Source organism: Balaenoptera physalus (genome assembly GCF_965194825.1).
Source record: "Balaenoptera physalus genome assembly, chromosome: 5".
In the NCBI taxonomy this organism is placed as follows: domain Eukaryota; kingdom Metazoa; phylum Chordata; class Mammalia; order Artiodactyla; family Balaenopteridae; genus Balaenoptera; species Balaenoptera physalus.
Window position 1 is genome coordinate 131,586,799 of NC_138884.1, and position 13,047 is coordinate 131,599,845.

The 13,047-nt window shown below is 37.7% G+C and overlaps 1 pseudogene across 1 annotated transcript; it reads left to right on the plus strand.

The window, feature by feature from the left end:
- Positions 1 to 11,842, plus strand: LOC309660884 (ATP synthase subunit O, mitochondrial pseudogene; annotated as a pseudogene). The gene is made up of 3 exons: positions 1 to 42; positions 2,858 to 2,948; positions 5,947 to 11,842. The product of its transcript is annotated as an ATP synthase subunit O, mitochondrial pseudogene (transcript).
- The last annotated feature ends 1,205 nt before the right edge of the window (positions 11,843 to 13,047 follow it).

The window sequence follows — 13,047 nt, forward strand, 5'->3', positions numbered from 1 at the left end:
ATGGGTTGCTGCTGCAATGGAGATGACACAGATAGCTCCAAGGTGAGCCCTGAAGGAGTCTCTTAGTGCCTCTAAATGAGTGGCAGAGCACAGCAGCCACAGGCATGTCCATTAGGACTCAGCTCTCTCAGAAGCAGAGATTAGAACACTTTGGAAGATATTCTCAGTGGGTCTCCTACATTTCCACACATCTTGCAAGCAAGAGTCTAACTGCTCTTTGTTCAGGACTATATTCTCCAGGTTATCTGTACAGTGAACAACCCTGGAAAATAGAGATAGTACCTGCCACCAGAGCAAAGGGTAGATTTACCTACAGCCTTGAAAAATATAGTGTCTCCTTCTGCCCATTATAAAAGATTAGAGTTCCCTAAGGTGAAAGTTCTTCTCCTGTAACACAATCCTACTGTGTGTGCAGCATTCATCTGGACCTATACATGCTGCTTCCATGGGACTTGGGGACAAGTAGAACCATTCAGACATACTGATGGCCACACTACGAATAATAAAGTTCTTTGTCACTGAATCACAAGTCTCGTGTTCTGCCAGCATCCATAACTGTGGCAGGCTAACTTTAAAGTTTTCAAGTACAGTAAAATCTCAAATCCTTCATAGTTCTTGACAGATTATTCCACTGCATAAGGAGCCCCAATCATCTGAGACACTGACTGAAGGCAACTGACATGGAATGGGTGGTACAAGAAATAAATGATAAATTCTAACAACCACCTTATGACCAGTTGAAATGAGGGTTCTACCACCTATTTAACTTCTGTCATGGAAGTTTTATATGTTAAATTCTGTGACAAACATTTAAAAGTACCTTTAAAACTTCAGTACTTATTCATATATGAAATAAAATAATAATACCAAGCATTTACTGGGTAACAGGTACAGTGCTAAGTTGTTTATATCTATCAATTAATAGATTCCTCCCAACAAATGTATGAAGTGGATGATAATCTGCTTATTTTGCAAATGAAGAAGTTGAGACTCAAGAGCGCCAGGTAACTTGACCATAGTTAATTTTCTTCAGGTCTTTAACAGTAGTCCTCTCAGTGAGGTACTCCTTAAATATCCTATCTGAAATTTTAACTTCCTTCTCTATAAAGATATGTCTCCCTTCTCCACTTTATCATTTCGTTTTAGCACTTCTCACTAACATTGTATAATTTTACTTACTTATGTTTTCATTGTATCTCACACTAGAATGTGAGCTCCATGAAGGCCAGGGTTTTGAGGGTGTCTTTGTTTTGTTTTTCCTGTTTTGTTCTCTGCTGTATCCCCAAGGCCTAAAACAGTGGCACATGGTAGACACTCAACATATTTGTTGGCTACATTCGTAAATGGATGAAAAAATGAACAGCAAAGTCTAAATTAAAACACTGTACTAGGGACTTCCCTGGTGGTGCAGTGGTTAAGAATCCACCTGCCAATGCAGGGGACACGGGTTCGAGCCCTGGTCCGGGAAGATCCCACATGCCACGGAGCAACTAAGCCCATGCGCCACAACTACTGAGCCTGCGCTCTACAGCCCACGAGCCACAACTACTGAGCCCGCGTGCTGCAACTACTGAAGCCCGCACTCCTAGAGCCCGTGCTCCACAACAAGAGAAGCCACTGCAATGAGAAGCCCGCGCACCACAACGAAGAGTAGCCCCCACTCACTGCAACTAGAGAAAGCCCGTGCGCAGCAACGAAGACCCAACGCAGCCAAACATTAATTTAAAAATAAATAAATAAAACACTGTGCTAACTCCAAAAACCTAATTACTAAACCGTTATTTAACACTGCCTTTCATATACACGTTTATCTTCACCCACTTCTTTCTCAGATCTAAATAATATATTTTTTCTATTTTTAAAAAACTCTTTTGAAAGTAAAATGGAAAATGGCTTACTGGTGGGTTAAAGGGACAAGAGTTGGAAGAAGGAAGACCTGTCAGAAGGCTACTGCAAAGTCCCAGAAAGAGATAACAATGGTTGCTTGGACAAGGGTGGCAGTAGTGGAAGTGATAAGAAATGAACTCATTCAGGGCATTATGGAGACAGAACCAAAAGAGCCAACTGTGGAATAAGGCTGGAGGAAAAGAAAGGAGTCAGTGATAGTTCCCGGTCATGGCCAAGGAAATTATGTTAATGAGATTAGAAATTAGAAAGAACATTTGTTCTTCAGGCCATAGAAGACCCAAACCAATATACAGCTTGGTTAGTAGACTGAAGGTATACTTCAGCCCCACATCCCCCCCTGGCTTGGTGTCCTTGTTCACAGCCTTACACTATGGCCTTGCTCCTGCGTTTTTGGCTTGAACAACTTGGTTAATGATGGTGTCAGGTATGAGATGGGGAATTCACTATCACACCCAATTTCCCAGTTTTCCTTGTCAAATAATAAGGGAGAGTCATGTCAAGTATGAAGGATGAAAGTACTACAGTTCAACAGTTCCCAAAATGTCCTTCAAGTCATATAGTATATTTTGGCCATCTGATGTTTAGTTAACTTTACATCAGTATGTCAGAAATGTGAAAGCAAGGATTTAAAACCTGGTGTATTTTCATTTATACACTAGGCAATCAATCATTTGTTAATTAATAGCAATATTTATATAGTATTAAATCTGAGGCAGTTTACTAAAATCAGCACATAAGCAACACTCATATAGTTTTGAAATACAAGGTCATTTAAGTTACACTGAAATGCCTTAAACACTAAATTACTTAAACTTTTACTGTATAATTCACTGGGAATTTTATGCAAATTATGTGGATGATCTGTCCCAGAGCCTACGTCAGGTAAATCTCACCTAAAATTTATCATACTCTGGCTGTGTTAAAATTTTAATCACTTTTTAAAACATAGGGCCCAAAACATCACATTGTATCTCTACAGCACTCACATGCAAAACTGAACATGCTGACTGGGGCTGAAACAATAAAGAAAAGGCCAACAGGTATTTGGCAACCTGGGTAAACTTTGGGAACATAAAATGACAGTCCCCTTAGCTCATTCTAACGTGCAGCATCACCAGAATCAGGGTAGTGGGGGGTTAGATCACTCTTCTTATATGTATCCAAGATATATCCTAGGAGTTTCAGGCCCAGAATTATTCATTTAAAAATACATAATCAGAGAACTTGAGGTTTCACCTTGGAGAGGCAGAGAACTGGAAAAAAGCACTATGCTCACCCTTAGAAAAAAAAAAGCTGGACACATTGTAAATTAACAATTTTTCTTGAACCCATCAGAAAACTGAGGTCATAGTGTAAACAACTAACAGACAATCTGAAGAGACAGGCATAAGGACAAACAGGACCTGAGCATTTGCTTACTTGGGCCAAATGCTCACAAATGCCATACAAGCTAATAAGAAGAAACAGCCAGTAATTTTTAACTAATCAGATAGGCTAAGCATAGGCTAGAATAAGACTGTGATGTCCCTGGGAACCAGATTTAGGGGCTTTTGTGCCTTCCTGTAAGCTTTCTCTCAAGGAATCCCACAAGATGCTCATAGGATAAATCAAGGTGAGTCCTGAAAAAGCTTCCCCCATGATGCTGGCTAGATACTGGGAAGAACAGCCACCACTGAAACTCTGCCCAGACCCATGTCCTCTATATCTCCTAAGGAATACAAGTCTAATCTGCAGAGGGAAGGGCAACAAAATTGTTGCCTGAGGCAACTGGTGGAAACCCACTGAAACTGGAGGAGAATAAAAAGGAAAGAAAGTTCTACCGCTGGGAGAACTAGCCCCAATATTACATCTGAAAAAGGGGCAGGAACACTTCCGAATGAATATGATATAGTCAGAAACTTGGATCTATATAAAGACATGTAGAGTGTTGAAAGTAAATGAGGATAACAAAAATATCTTTGTTTTTAATTGCTGTAAAAGATAATTAACTATGTAAAGCAAGAAAGCTGTAACAATATATTGTGTTTACAGCATATAAGGGAGGAACTGGGAATACACTGTTATAAGATTAATATACAGATGTTAAGTGGTATAATATTGTTTGAAGGTTGACTCAGATTATTTTTAAATATTACTGTAAATTCCAGAGCAATCACTAAAAATGTTCTTAAATGACATGTAAATATTAAGTCAACAGAGGAGATAAAATGGAATCATAAAAAAATGTACAATTAAACCCAGAGAAGTCAGCAAAAAAAAAAATGGAACAGAAAACATCTAGCCTTAAGATTAAAGATTTTAATCCAACCACATTAATAATCATTTTAAATGTGAATTGCCTAACACACCAGTAAAAAAAAAAAAAAATTATTGGATTGGATAAAAATACAAAACCTAACCATACACTATCCACAATAAATTCACTTTATATATAAAGATACAGATAGGTTTAAAACAAAAGGATACATATCATGAAAACACTAAAAGAAAGCTGGAGTAGATATATTAACTTCATAAAAAGTAAACTACACAACAAGGAATATTATATTATCAGACCAAACAGTGATGTGACATAAAGTGGTCAATTATCCAGGATGACATAATAATCCTATATGTGTATACATCTACACTTTAAAATATGTGACGTAAAAACTAAAAACTGATAGGAATGAAAAGACAGACATATTCACAATTATAGCTGGAGATATCAAGATGCCTCTCTTAGTCACTGATAGAACAAGCAGGAGGAAAATCAGTAGAAATATAGATGACCTGGACAACACTAAAAGTCAACTCGACTTAGTTGGTATTTATAAAACACTCTACACCCAACAACAGCAGAATATAGATTCTTCCCAAGTTCAAACAGAACATTCACAAAACAGACCATACTCAACCTTAAGACAAACCTTAACAAGTATAAAATAGAAATCATACAAAGACAGTATGTCTTAAACCATAACAGAATTAAACTAGATATCTGAAAAAAAATCCTGAAATATTTGGAAATTAAACAACACACTTCTAAGTAAGCCATGAGTCAGAGGAAGTCCCAAGGGAAATTTTAAAATATGTTAAACAAAATGAAAATGTATCAAAATTTGTGGGATGCAGCTAAAGCAGTACTTCGAGGGAAATTTATAGAATTAAATATTCATATTAGAAAAGAAGATCTGAAATCAGTAAACTATGTTTGAATAAAGAAATTAGAGAGCAAGAATAACAAATCCAAAGCAAGAAGAAGGAAGGGCATAATAAAGATTAGAGCAGAAATAAATAAAATTTAAACAGAAAAATAACAGGAAAAAAAATCAATAAAGCCAAAATCTGCTTCTTTGAAAACATCAATAAAATTGATCAACCTCTAGCCTGGCTGAAGAAGACACAAGTTACCAATATTAGGAACAAAGGAGGGGATATCACTACTTATCTCACAGACATTAAGATAATAATAATAAAAAATTATATGGCCATGTATTTGACACAATTACACAAAACTTAGATGTAATACGCTAATCCCTTAAAAGGTGCAAAATACCAAAACTCACCTAAGAAATAGATAACATAAATATTTCTATATTGATTAAAGATATTGAATTTGTAGGTTAAAACCTTCTCCCCCCCACCCCCCAAAAAAAGAAAACTCCTGTCCCAGATGGTTTTACTGAAAAAATTCTGAAAATTCTGAAAAATTTACTGTAAAATACAGACCATTCAGAGAAGAAATAATACCAATTCTACCTAATCTTTGTCAGAAAGGAGAATAATACTGAATACTTCCCAACTGATTCTACAAGGCCAAATTATCCTAACGTTAAAACCAACAATATTACAACAAAGAAACACTTATAGCCCAATATTCCTCATGAACACAGATGCAAAAATCCTCAACAAAATAGTAGCTAATTGAACACAGCAATATATTGAAAGGATAATACATAACACACAAGTGAAGTTCACCCCAGAAATTCAAGGATGGTTCAACATTTGAAAATCAATCGATGTAATTCACTGTATTAACAAACTAAATTTTAAAAGAAAGATCTCTGACCTACAGCCACCGAGAAGAAGACGGCCTCCCCAGCAGTGTCTGGGCTCTCCCTGCAGGTGCGATGCTTCAGCACATCTGTGGTCAGGCCATTTGCCAAGCCTGTGATGAGGCCACCTGTTCAGATATATGGCATCAAAGTTCACTATGCCACTGCTCTGTATTCTGCTGCATTTAAACAGGATAAACTGAAGCAAGTAGAAAAGGAACAGCACAAATCTTGAAGGAACCCAAAACGGCTGCTTCTATTATGAATCCCTATGCACAGCGTTCCATTAAAGTGAAAAGCCTAAATGACATGACAACAAAAGAGAGGTTTTCTCCCCTCATGTCCAACCTGCTCAATTTGCTTGCTGAAAATGGTCGCTTGAACAATATCGCTGGAGTCATTTCTGCCTTTTCTACAATGAGTGTCCACCATGGAGAAGCACCTTGCACAGTTACCACTGCAACTTCTTTAGATGAAGCCACTCTTACTGAATTAAAAACGGTCCTGAAGAGCTTCCTAAGTAAAGGCCAAGTATTGAAATTGGAAGTTAAGACTGATCCATCAATCATGGGTGAAATGATTGTCCGTATTGGAGAGAAATATGTTGAATGTCTGCAAAACTCAAGATTCAGAAGCTGAGCAGAGCAATGTGGGAGAGTTTCTAAAAGTTGATTTTCTGTCAGTGAAAATTCTTAAACTTGGAGCAACAATAAAATGCTTCCTGAACAGAAAAAAAAAGAAAAAGATCTCAAAAGGTACAAAAAACCATTCAAGAAAATTCAACATCCATTAACAATAAAAAAAAATCTTCATCAAATTAGGAACAGAAGAGAATTTCCTAAGCTTAATAAAGGACATCTGTGAAAAACCTATAGCTAACAGCATAGTTAATGGTGAGAGAATGAATTCTTTCCCTTTAAAATCCAGAACAAAGCAATGTTTCACTGCTCCTATACAATATCATACTGGAAATTCTAATCAGTGTTTTAAGGAAAAGTAGTCTTCACATAAATATGCCAAATTGTTTTTTGACAAAGGTGCAAAAGAAACTCAATAGAAAAAAAAAATAGTTTTCTCACATGGTGCTGGAGTAACTAGATGTCCATAGGCATAAAAAACAAAAAAAAGAAGCTCAACATAATCCTAATACCTTATACAAAACATTAACTCCAAGTGGAAAAATATATCCTACACCTAACTTAAAATTATAAAACTGTCTAGAAGTAAACATAGGGGAAATGTGTGACCTTGGGTTTGGCAATGAGTTTTTAGAGACAATATCAACAGCATGATCCATAAAAGAAAAAACTGACGTAGGCATACCTCGTTTCACTGAGCTTTGCTTTATTGTGCTTCGCAGATACCGCATTTTTTTTTTTTTTTACAAATTGAATGTTTGGCAAGCCTGTATTATCAGATGGTGGTTAGAATTTTTCACCAATTAAGTATTTTTAAATTAAGGTATGTGCATTGTTTTTTTAGACATAATGCTATTGCACACTTAATAGGCTTCAGTATAGTGTAAACATATCTTTCATATGCACTGGGAAACAAAAAAATTCGTGTAACTCGCTTTACTATGATACTCACTTTATTTCAGTGGTCTGGAACTGAACATACTATATCTCCAAGGTATGCCTGTAAATTGGACTTGATCAAAATTAAAAACTTCTGATCTACAAAGACACTTAAGAGAATAAATACTCAAGCCACAAACTGGGAGAACCTATCTGCAGACCACACATCCAATGAAGGATCTGTATAAAGAATATACAAATACTCTTCAAACTTAATAAGAAAATTTCCAATTAGAAAATGGGCAAAAGACTTGAACAGACACTTAACTAAAGAATGGCAAAGATATATGAAAAGATACTCAACATCATTAGTCATTAGGGAAGTGCATATTAAAACCACAATTAGATACCACTGCATAAGACTTAACTATAATGGCTAAAATAATAGTTAAAAAAACTAACAATACCGAATGCTGGTAAGAGTGCACAGCCATAGGAATTATTTATTGTTGGTGGGATTGCAAAAATGTTATAGTCACTCCGGAAAATTCTGGCAGTTTTTTCTAAATTTAAGTATTTTAAGTATACGTTTACTGCTAGGGACCAAATGCTGGTGTCTCCCTAAAATTCATATCTTGACACCTAATTCCCAATGTGACGGTAACTGGAGGTGGGACCTCTGAGTGGTGATTAGATCATGAGCCCTTATGAATGGGATTAGTGCCCTTATGAAAGAGACTCCAGATTGCTCTCTTGTCCCTTCTGCCATGTGAGGACACAGCAAGAAGATGGCCATCTATGAACCAGGAAGCGGCATCTTTCATCAGACACGGAATCTGCCAGCAATCTGGACTTGCAACCCTCCAGAACTATGAGAAATATTTGTTATTTAAGCCACCCAGTCTATGGTATTTTTGTTACAGCAGCCCAAACAGACCAGGACACCTACTGTATAACCCAGCAATCCTACTTAGGATAAGTAGCTGTATTCATAATTACCAAAAACTGGAAACAACCAAAATGTCCTTCAACAGGTGAACAGATAAACAGTGTTATATGCATACAATGGAATACTACTCTGCAACAAAAAGGAATAAGCTATTTATTCACCTAACAACTTGGCTGAATCTTAAATGTGTTTTTCTAAATGAAAGAAGCCAGATCTAAAAGGTTACATATTGTATGATACCATTTGTATGACATTATAGAAAAGGAAAAAAAAATCTATACTGAAAACAGACCAGTGATTTCCAGGAGTAAAGGGAAGGAACAGAGGTGGGTCACATATGGAAATTTTAGGGTGATGGAACCATTCTGCATGGAACTGAGGTGGTCAATATATGACCCCATGTATCTGTCAAGACCCACAGAACTGTACTTGACGAAAGTAAGCTTAACTGTATGCAAGTTTAAAAGACCAACAGGGATGCCAGGATGAAGTGCAGACTGTGACAAATGAATATAACTGTGTTATAAAACCATGACATGACCTCACTGAAGGGGATGGAAAAACAACTGACCTAAGTAACTCTGGAAAACAGTGTTCTGACCAGATAATGAAAGACTAAAGAAAAAAAAAAAGAACTAAGCACTGTGCTTTAGTCGGTAAATTTTTTTCTCATAGTGATACTGGCTAACAAATCTGCGACTACTTTACGTGCTCAACAGATAAACTGTAGACATAGCCACATTTCTCATTGTCAAAGTAAGAAGAGACACACAGGCGAGGGGGAAGGCTAGAATGAATGTTGTGGTGTTGGATTACAGACAAAGGTATAAACTCATCATTATGTATAGATACCAAAATACAAATATGTCTGCATATATGAGTTAGCATACATAAATATATTTACTAGTTCTGTTTTCTGTGCAAGCATAGAAGCAATGACACTTCTAAAGCAACAAGTACAACTAGTTCCAAGATCTTAGTTTCTCATTATCATTATCCAGTAAAAATTAACCAGGGCTTCCTGGAGAAATGGCCAATTTTAGGTGTAGAGCGTGGAAAATACAAGCACATCTTCCAGAAAGTAAGGAAATACTTTCTTTAAAATGGGAACATGTCAAAAGGGCACAGGAGGCAACAATGAAAGAGCTCCCAATGCTGGAATAATCTGAACGACAAATAATAACAGTAATGGATTATACCCAAATAATAAAATAAATATCAGTGACTCCACACTGGTATGTAAGGGAAGGGGACAAATGTTTCTTAAAAAGAATTCCAAACAACAAATGTAAGAGGAATGAAAGAAACAGAAAATCACCATTAGAACACCACAGTAGAAGTTATGGTTCAAGATGGTGAAGTAGGAAGATCCCGAACTCACCTCCTCCCACAGACACACTGAATATACAGCTACATATAAAACAATTTCCTCTGAAAGAAACCACAAAACTAGCTGAGAGACTCCTACGCAATGGGCGACCAAAAAACCCCACATCAGAACAGGTAGGAGAGGCTGAGACGCAATCTTGCTGAAAACCCCATCCCTAGTGTGGTGACCCACAATCAGAAGGAAACTCACAACTCCAAGCTTCTCCCTGAGGAGCAAAGGGTCTGAACCCCACACCTGGCAACTTTTAAGACTTGCACCTGAGAGATGAGCCCCCAAAACATCTAGCAACACAGGACTTGCATCCACAGAACACACAAGGCTATAGTGAACTGAGAAACAGTTCTGAACTGAGAAATAGTTCTGAGGACATCCTGGGCCCAGCGCTGAGGAAGCTGACTGAAACACCCAGTCTTTCTGTAAAAGAGGTCTATTTGCCTATCTTAAAGCTTTGGTCTAAGGGGCAGGCATCTAATGTAACACACATTTCTAGGCCCCTACTGAAATATTCTCCAAAGATAACAGAAGCCACCTTTGTGCTCTCCCTCTGCATAACTCCAGGTCATGGTATCTCCCAGAAAGGAGTTAATGCACATATCTGGTGCCCTAGTTTTTGTGCATATCACCCAAGTGTCACCCCTTGACTGCTGGCTCTGCTGGACAGAAAGGCTTATATTCGTAAGTCCCACAGGACTGTAAAAAACAGAGTTCTTAACTGGCTATTCCCCCAGGGCACAGTGGAGAAGCAGCAGACTGACATGCCCAGTCTTTCTGTGAAAGAAGCTTATTAATTTATCTTCCTACCCGTGGCCTGAGGAGCAGGCTTCAACTTAAACAAGTATATAAGGGACCATTGAAAACCTCTCCAGCGACCAGAGAGGCTGGTGGGTGCCATCTTCATGCCTTCCCTCTGCCCCAAGTCAGGTCACCAGTGTCTCTCTGAGAAAGGAGCTTGTGCACATGCCTAGAACCACAGCTTTTGTAGCTGCCACCCAGAGGACACAGCTCTTGATAGCCTGGCTCTGGTGGCTAGTAGGGGTTGGGTTTGTGGGTTAAATGGGATGGAGGCAAACAAAGAAAAGTTCTTAATTAGCTGTCACCCCAGAACTCAATGCAGAGGGAACAAACAGCAAAGCCCATTGCTGAGTCTTCCCATGAAACAGAAAAGCCCACTGCTGAGTCTTCCCCTGAAAATCTTCAAACTTTAAAAGCTGCTGCCTGAGGGTCCAGCTTCCAGTCAGTCTGCATCTAGGTAATGATTGAAATCCTCCCCTTTGGGACACTGAAAGATTTTGGCACACGCTCAACTACAGAGAGGCACTAAGAACAAAGTAGACTACTTAGCCACAAGAGTTTGAGATATCAATGGCATTTTTCACAGAACTAGAACAAATAATTCTAAAATTTGTATGGAAACACAAAAAAACCCTGAATAGCCAAAAAAAAATCTTAAGAAAGAAGAACAAAGCTGGAGGTATCACGCTCCCTGATTTCAAATTATACTACAAAGATACAGTCATTAAAACAGTCTGGTATTGGCACATAAAGAGACACATAGATCAATGGAACAGACTAGAGAACCCAGAAATAAACCCACACTTATATGGGCAATTAATCTACCACAAAGGAGGCAAGAATATACAGTGGGGAAAAGACAGCTTTTTCAACAAATGGTCTTGAGAATATTAGACAGCTACATGCCAAATAATCAAACTGGGCTACTCTCTCACACTATGCACAAAAATAAATTCAAAATGGATTAAATACTTATAAATATAAGATTAGATACCATAAAACTTCTAAAAGTAAACACACAGTAAGCTCTTTGACATCAGCCTTAGTAATATTCTTTTGGATATGTCTCCTCAAGCAAGGGGACAAAAGCAATAATAAACAAACGGGACTACATCAAACTAAAAAACTTTTGCAGAGCAAAGGAAACTATCAACAAAATGAAAGGCCACCTACTGAATGGGAGAAAAATATTTGCAAATGACACATCTGATAAGGGGTTAAGATCTAAAATATAAAAGAACTCATACAATGCAAGATCAAAAAAACAACCCTATTAAAAATGGACAGAGGATCTGAACAGACATTTTTCCAAAGAAGACATACAGATGGCCAAAAGGCAATTGAAAAGCTGTTCAACATCACTAATCATCAAAGAAATGCAAATCAATACCACGATGAGATGCCACCTCACACTTGTCAGAATGACTATCGTGAAAAAGACAACAAATAACAAATACTGGCAAGGATGTGGAAAAGGGAACCTTCATACACTGTTGGTGGGAATGTAAATTGGTTCAGTCACTATGAAAAGAGTATGGAGATTCCTTAAAAAATTAAAAATAGAACTACCATATGATCCAGCAATTCCACTCTTGGGTATTTATCCAAGGAAAACAAAAACATCAATTAGGAAAAATATATGTTCATAGCAGCATTATTTACAATAGCTAAGATATGGAAGCCACCTAAGTACCCACCAAAGATGAATGGACAAAGATGTGGTACACATACATACACATATATATATATACATACACACACACAGAGGAATATTACTCAGCCAGAAGAAAAGAATGAAAACTTGCCATATGCGACAACATGAATGGACCAAGAAGGTATTGTGCTAAGTGAAATAAGTCACGTAGAGAGAGAAAATACTGTATTATTTCACTTATATGTAAAATATAAAAAAAAAAACAAATGAATAAACATAACAGAAACAGAATATACCATCAGGCCACTCAAGATGGAGATTCTCTTGCTCTCTGTACATCCCTTGCTCAACCAGTACGTGCTTTATCTACATGCTACTCAAATGACTAACCTTCTCTCTCATTCATAGAGCCTAATCAGTAACTGCCTACATGGTTGCCCCCAGCCTCAGACAGTGATTGTTCTAACCTTTAGATCAGAAAGGCTCTGCCCTCCTAGTTTATCAAAGGGGTTATGAGGGACATGCCCCTTTGCTGGTTTTCCTGGTAACCAATAAGCCAACCTGACGTCAATTCCACCTACAACTAGTAACCTCCCTCTTCCCCTAGTAGCGATGACAGCTGCTGTGACCTGCCTGCTGTCTGCCACATATGGTGGAGTGCTGCTGGAACTCCTTGCTTCAGATGTGTAAGATCTCCTATCCAATAAACCACCGATACCGCTATCGCTGTCTATGGGCTCTTTCTTCAGTCTTGAGGCTAGGCAATTACAAGGCTTGCAGGCCTGTGGAATGCAGCTCAA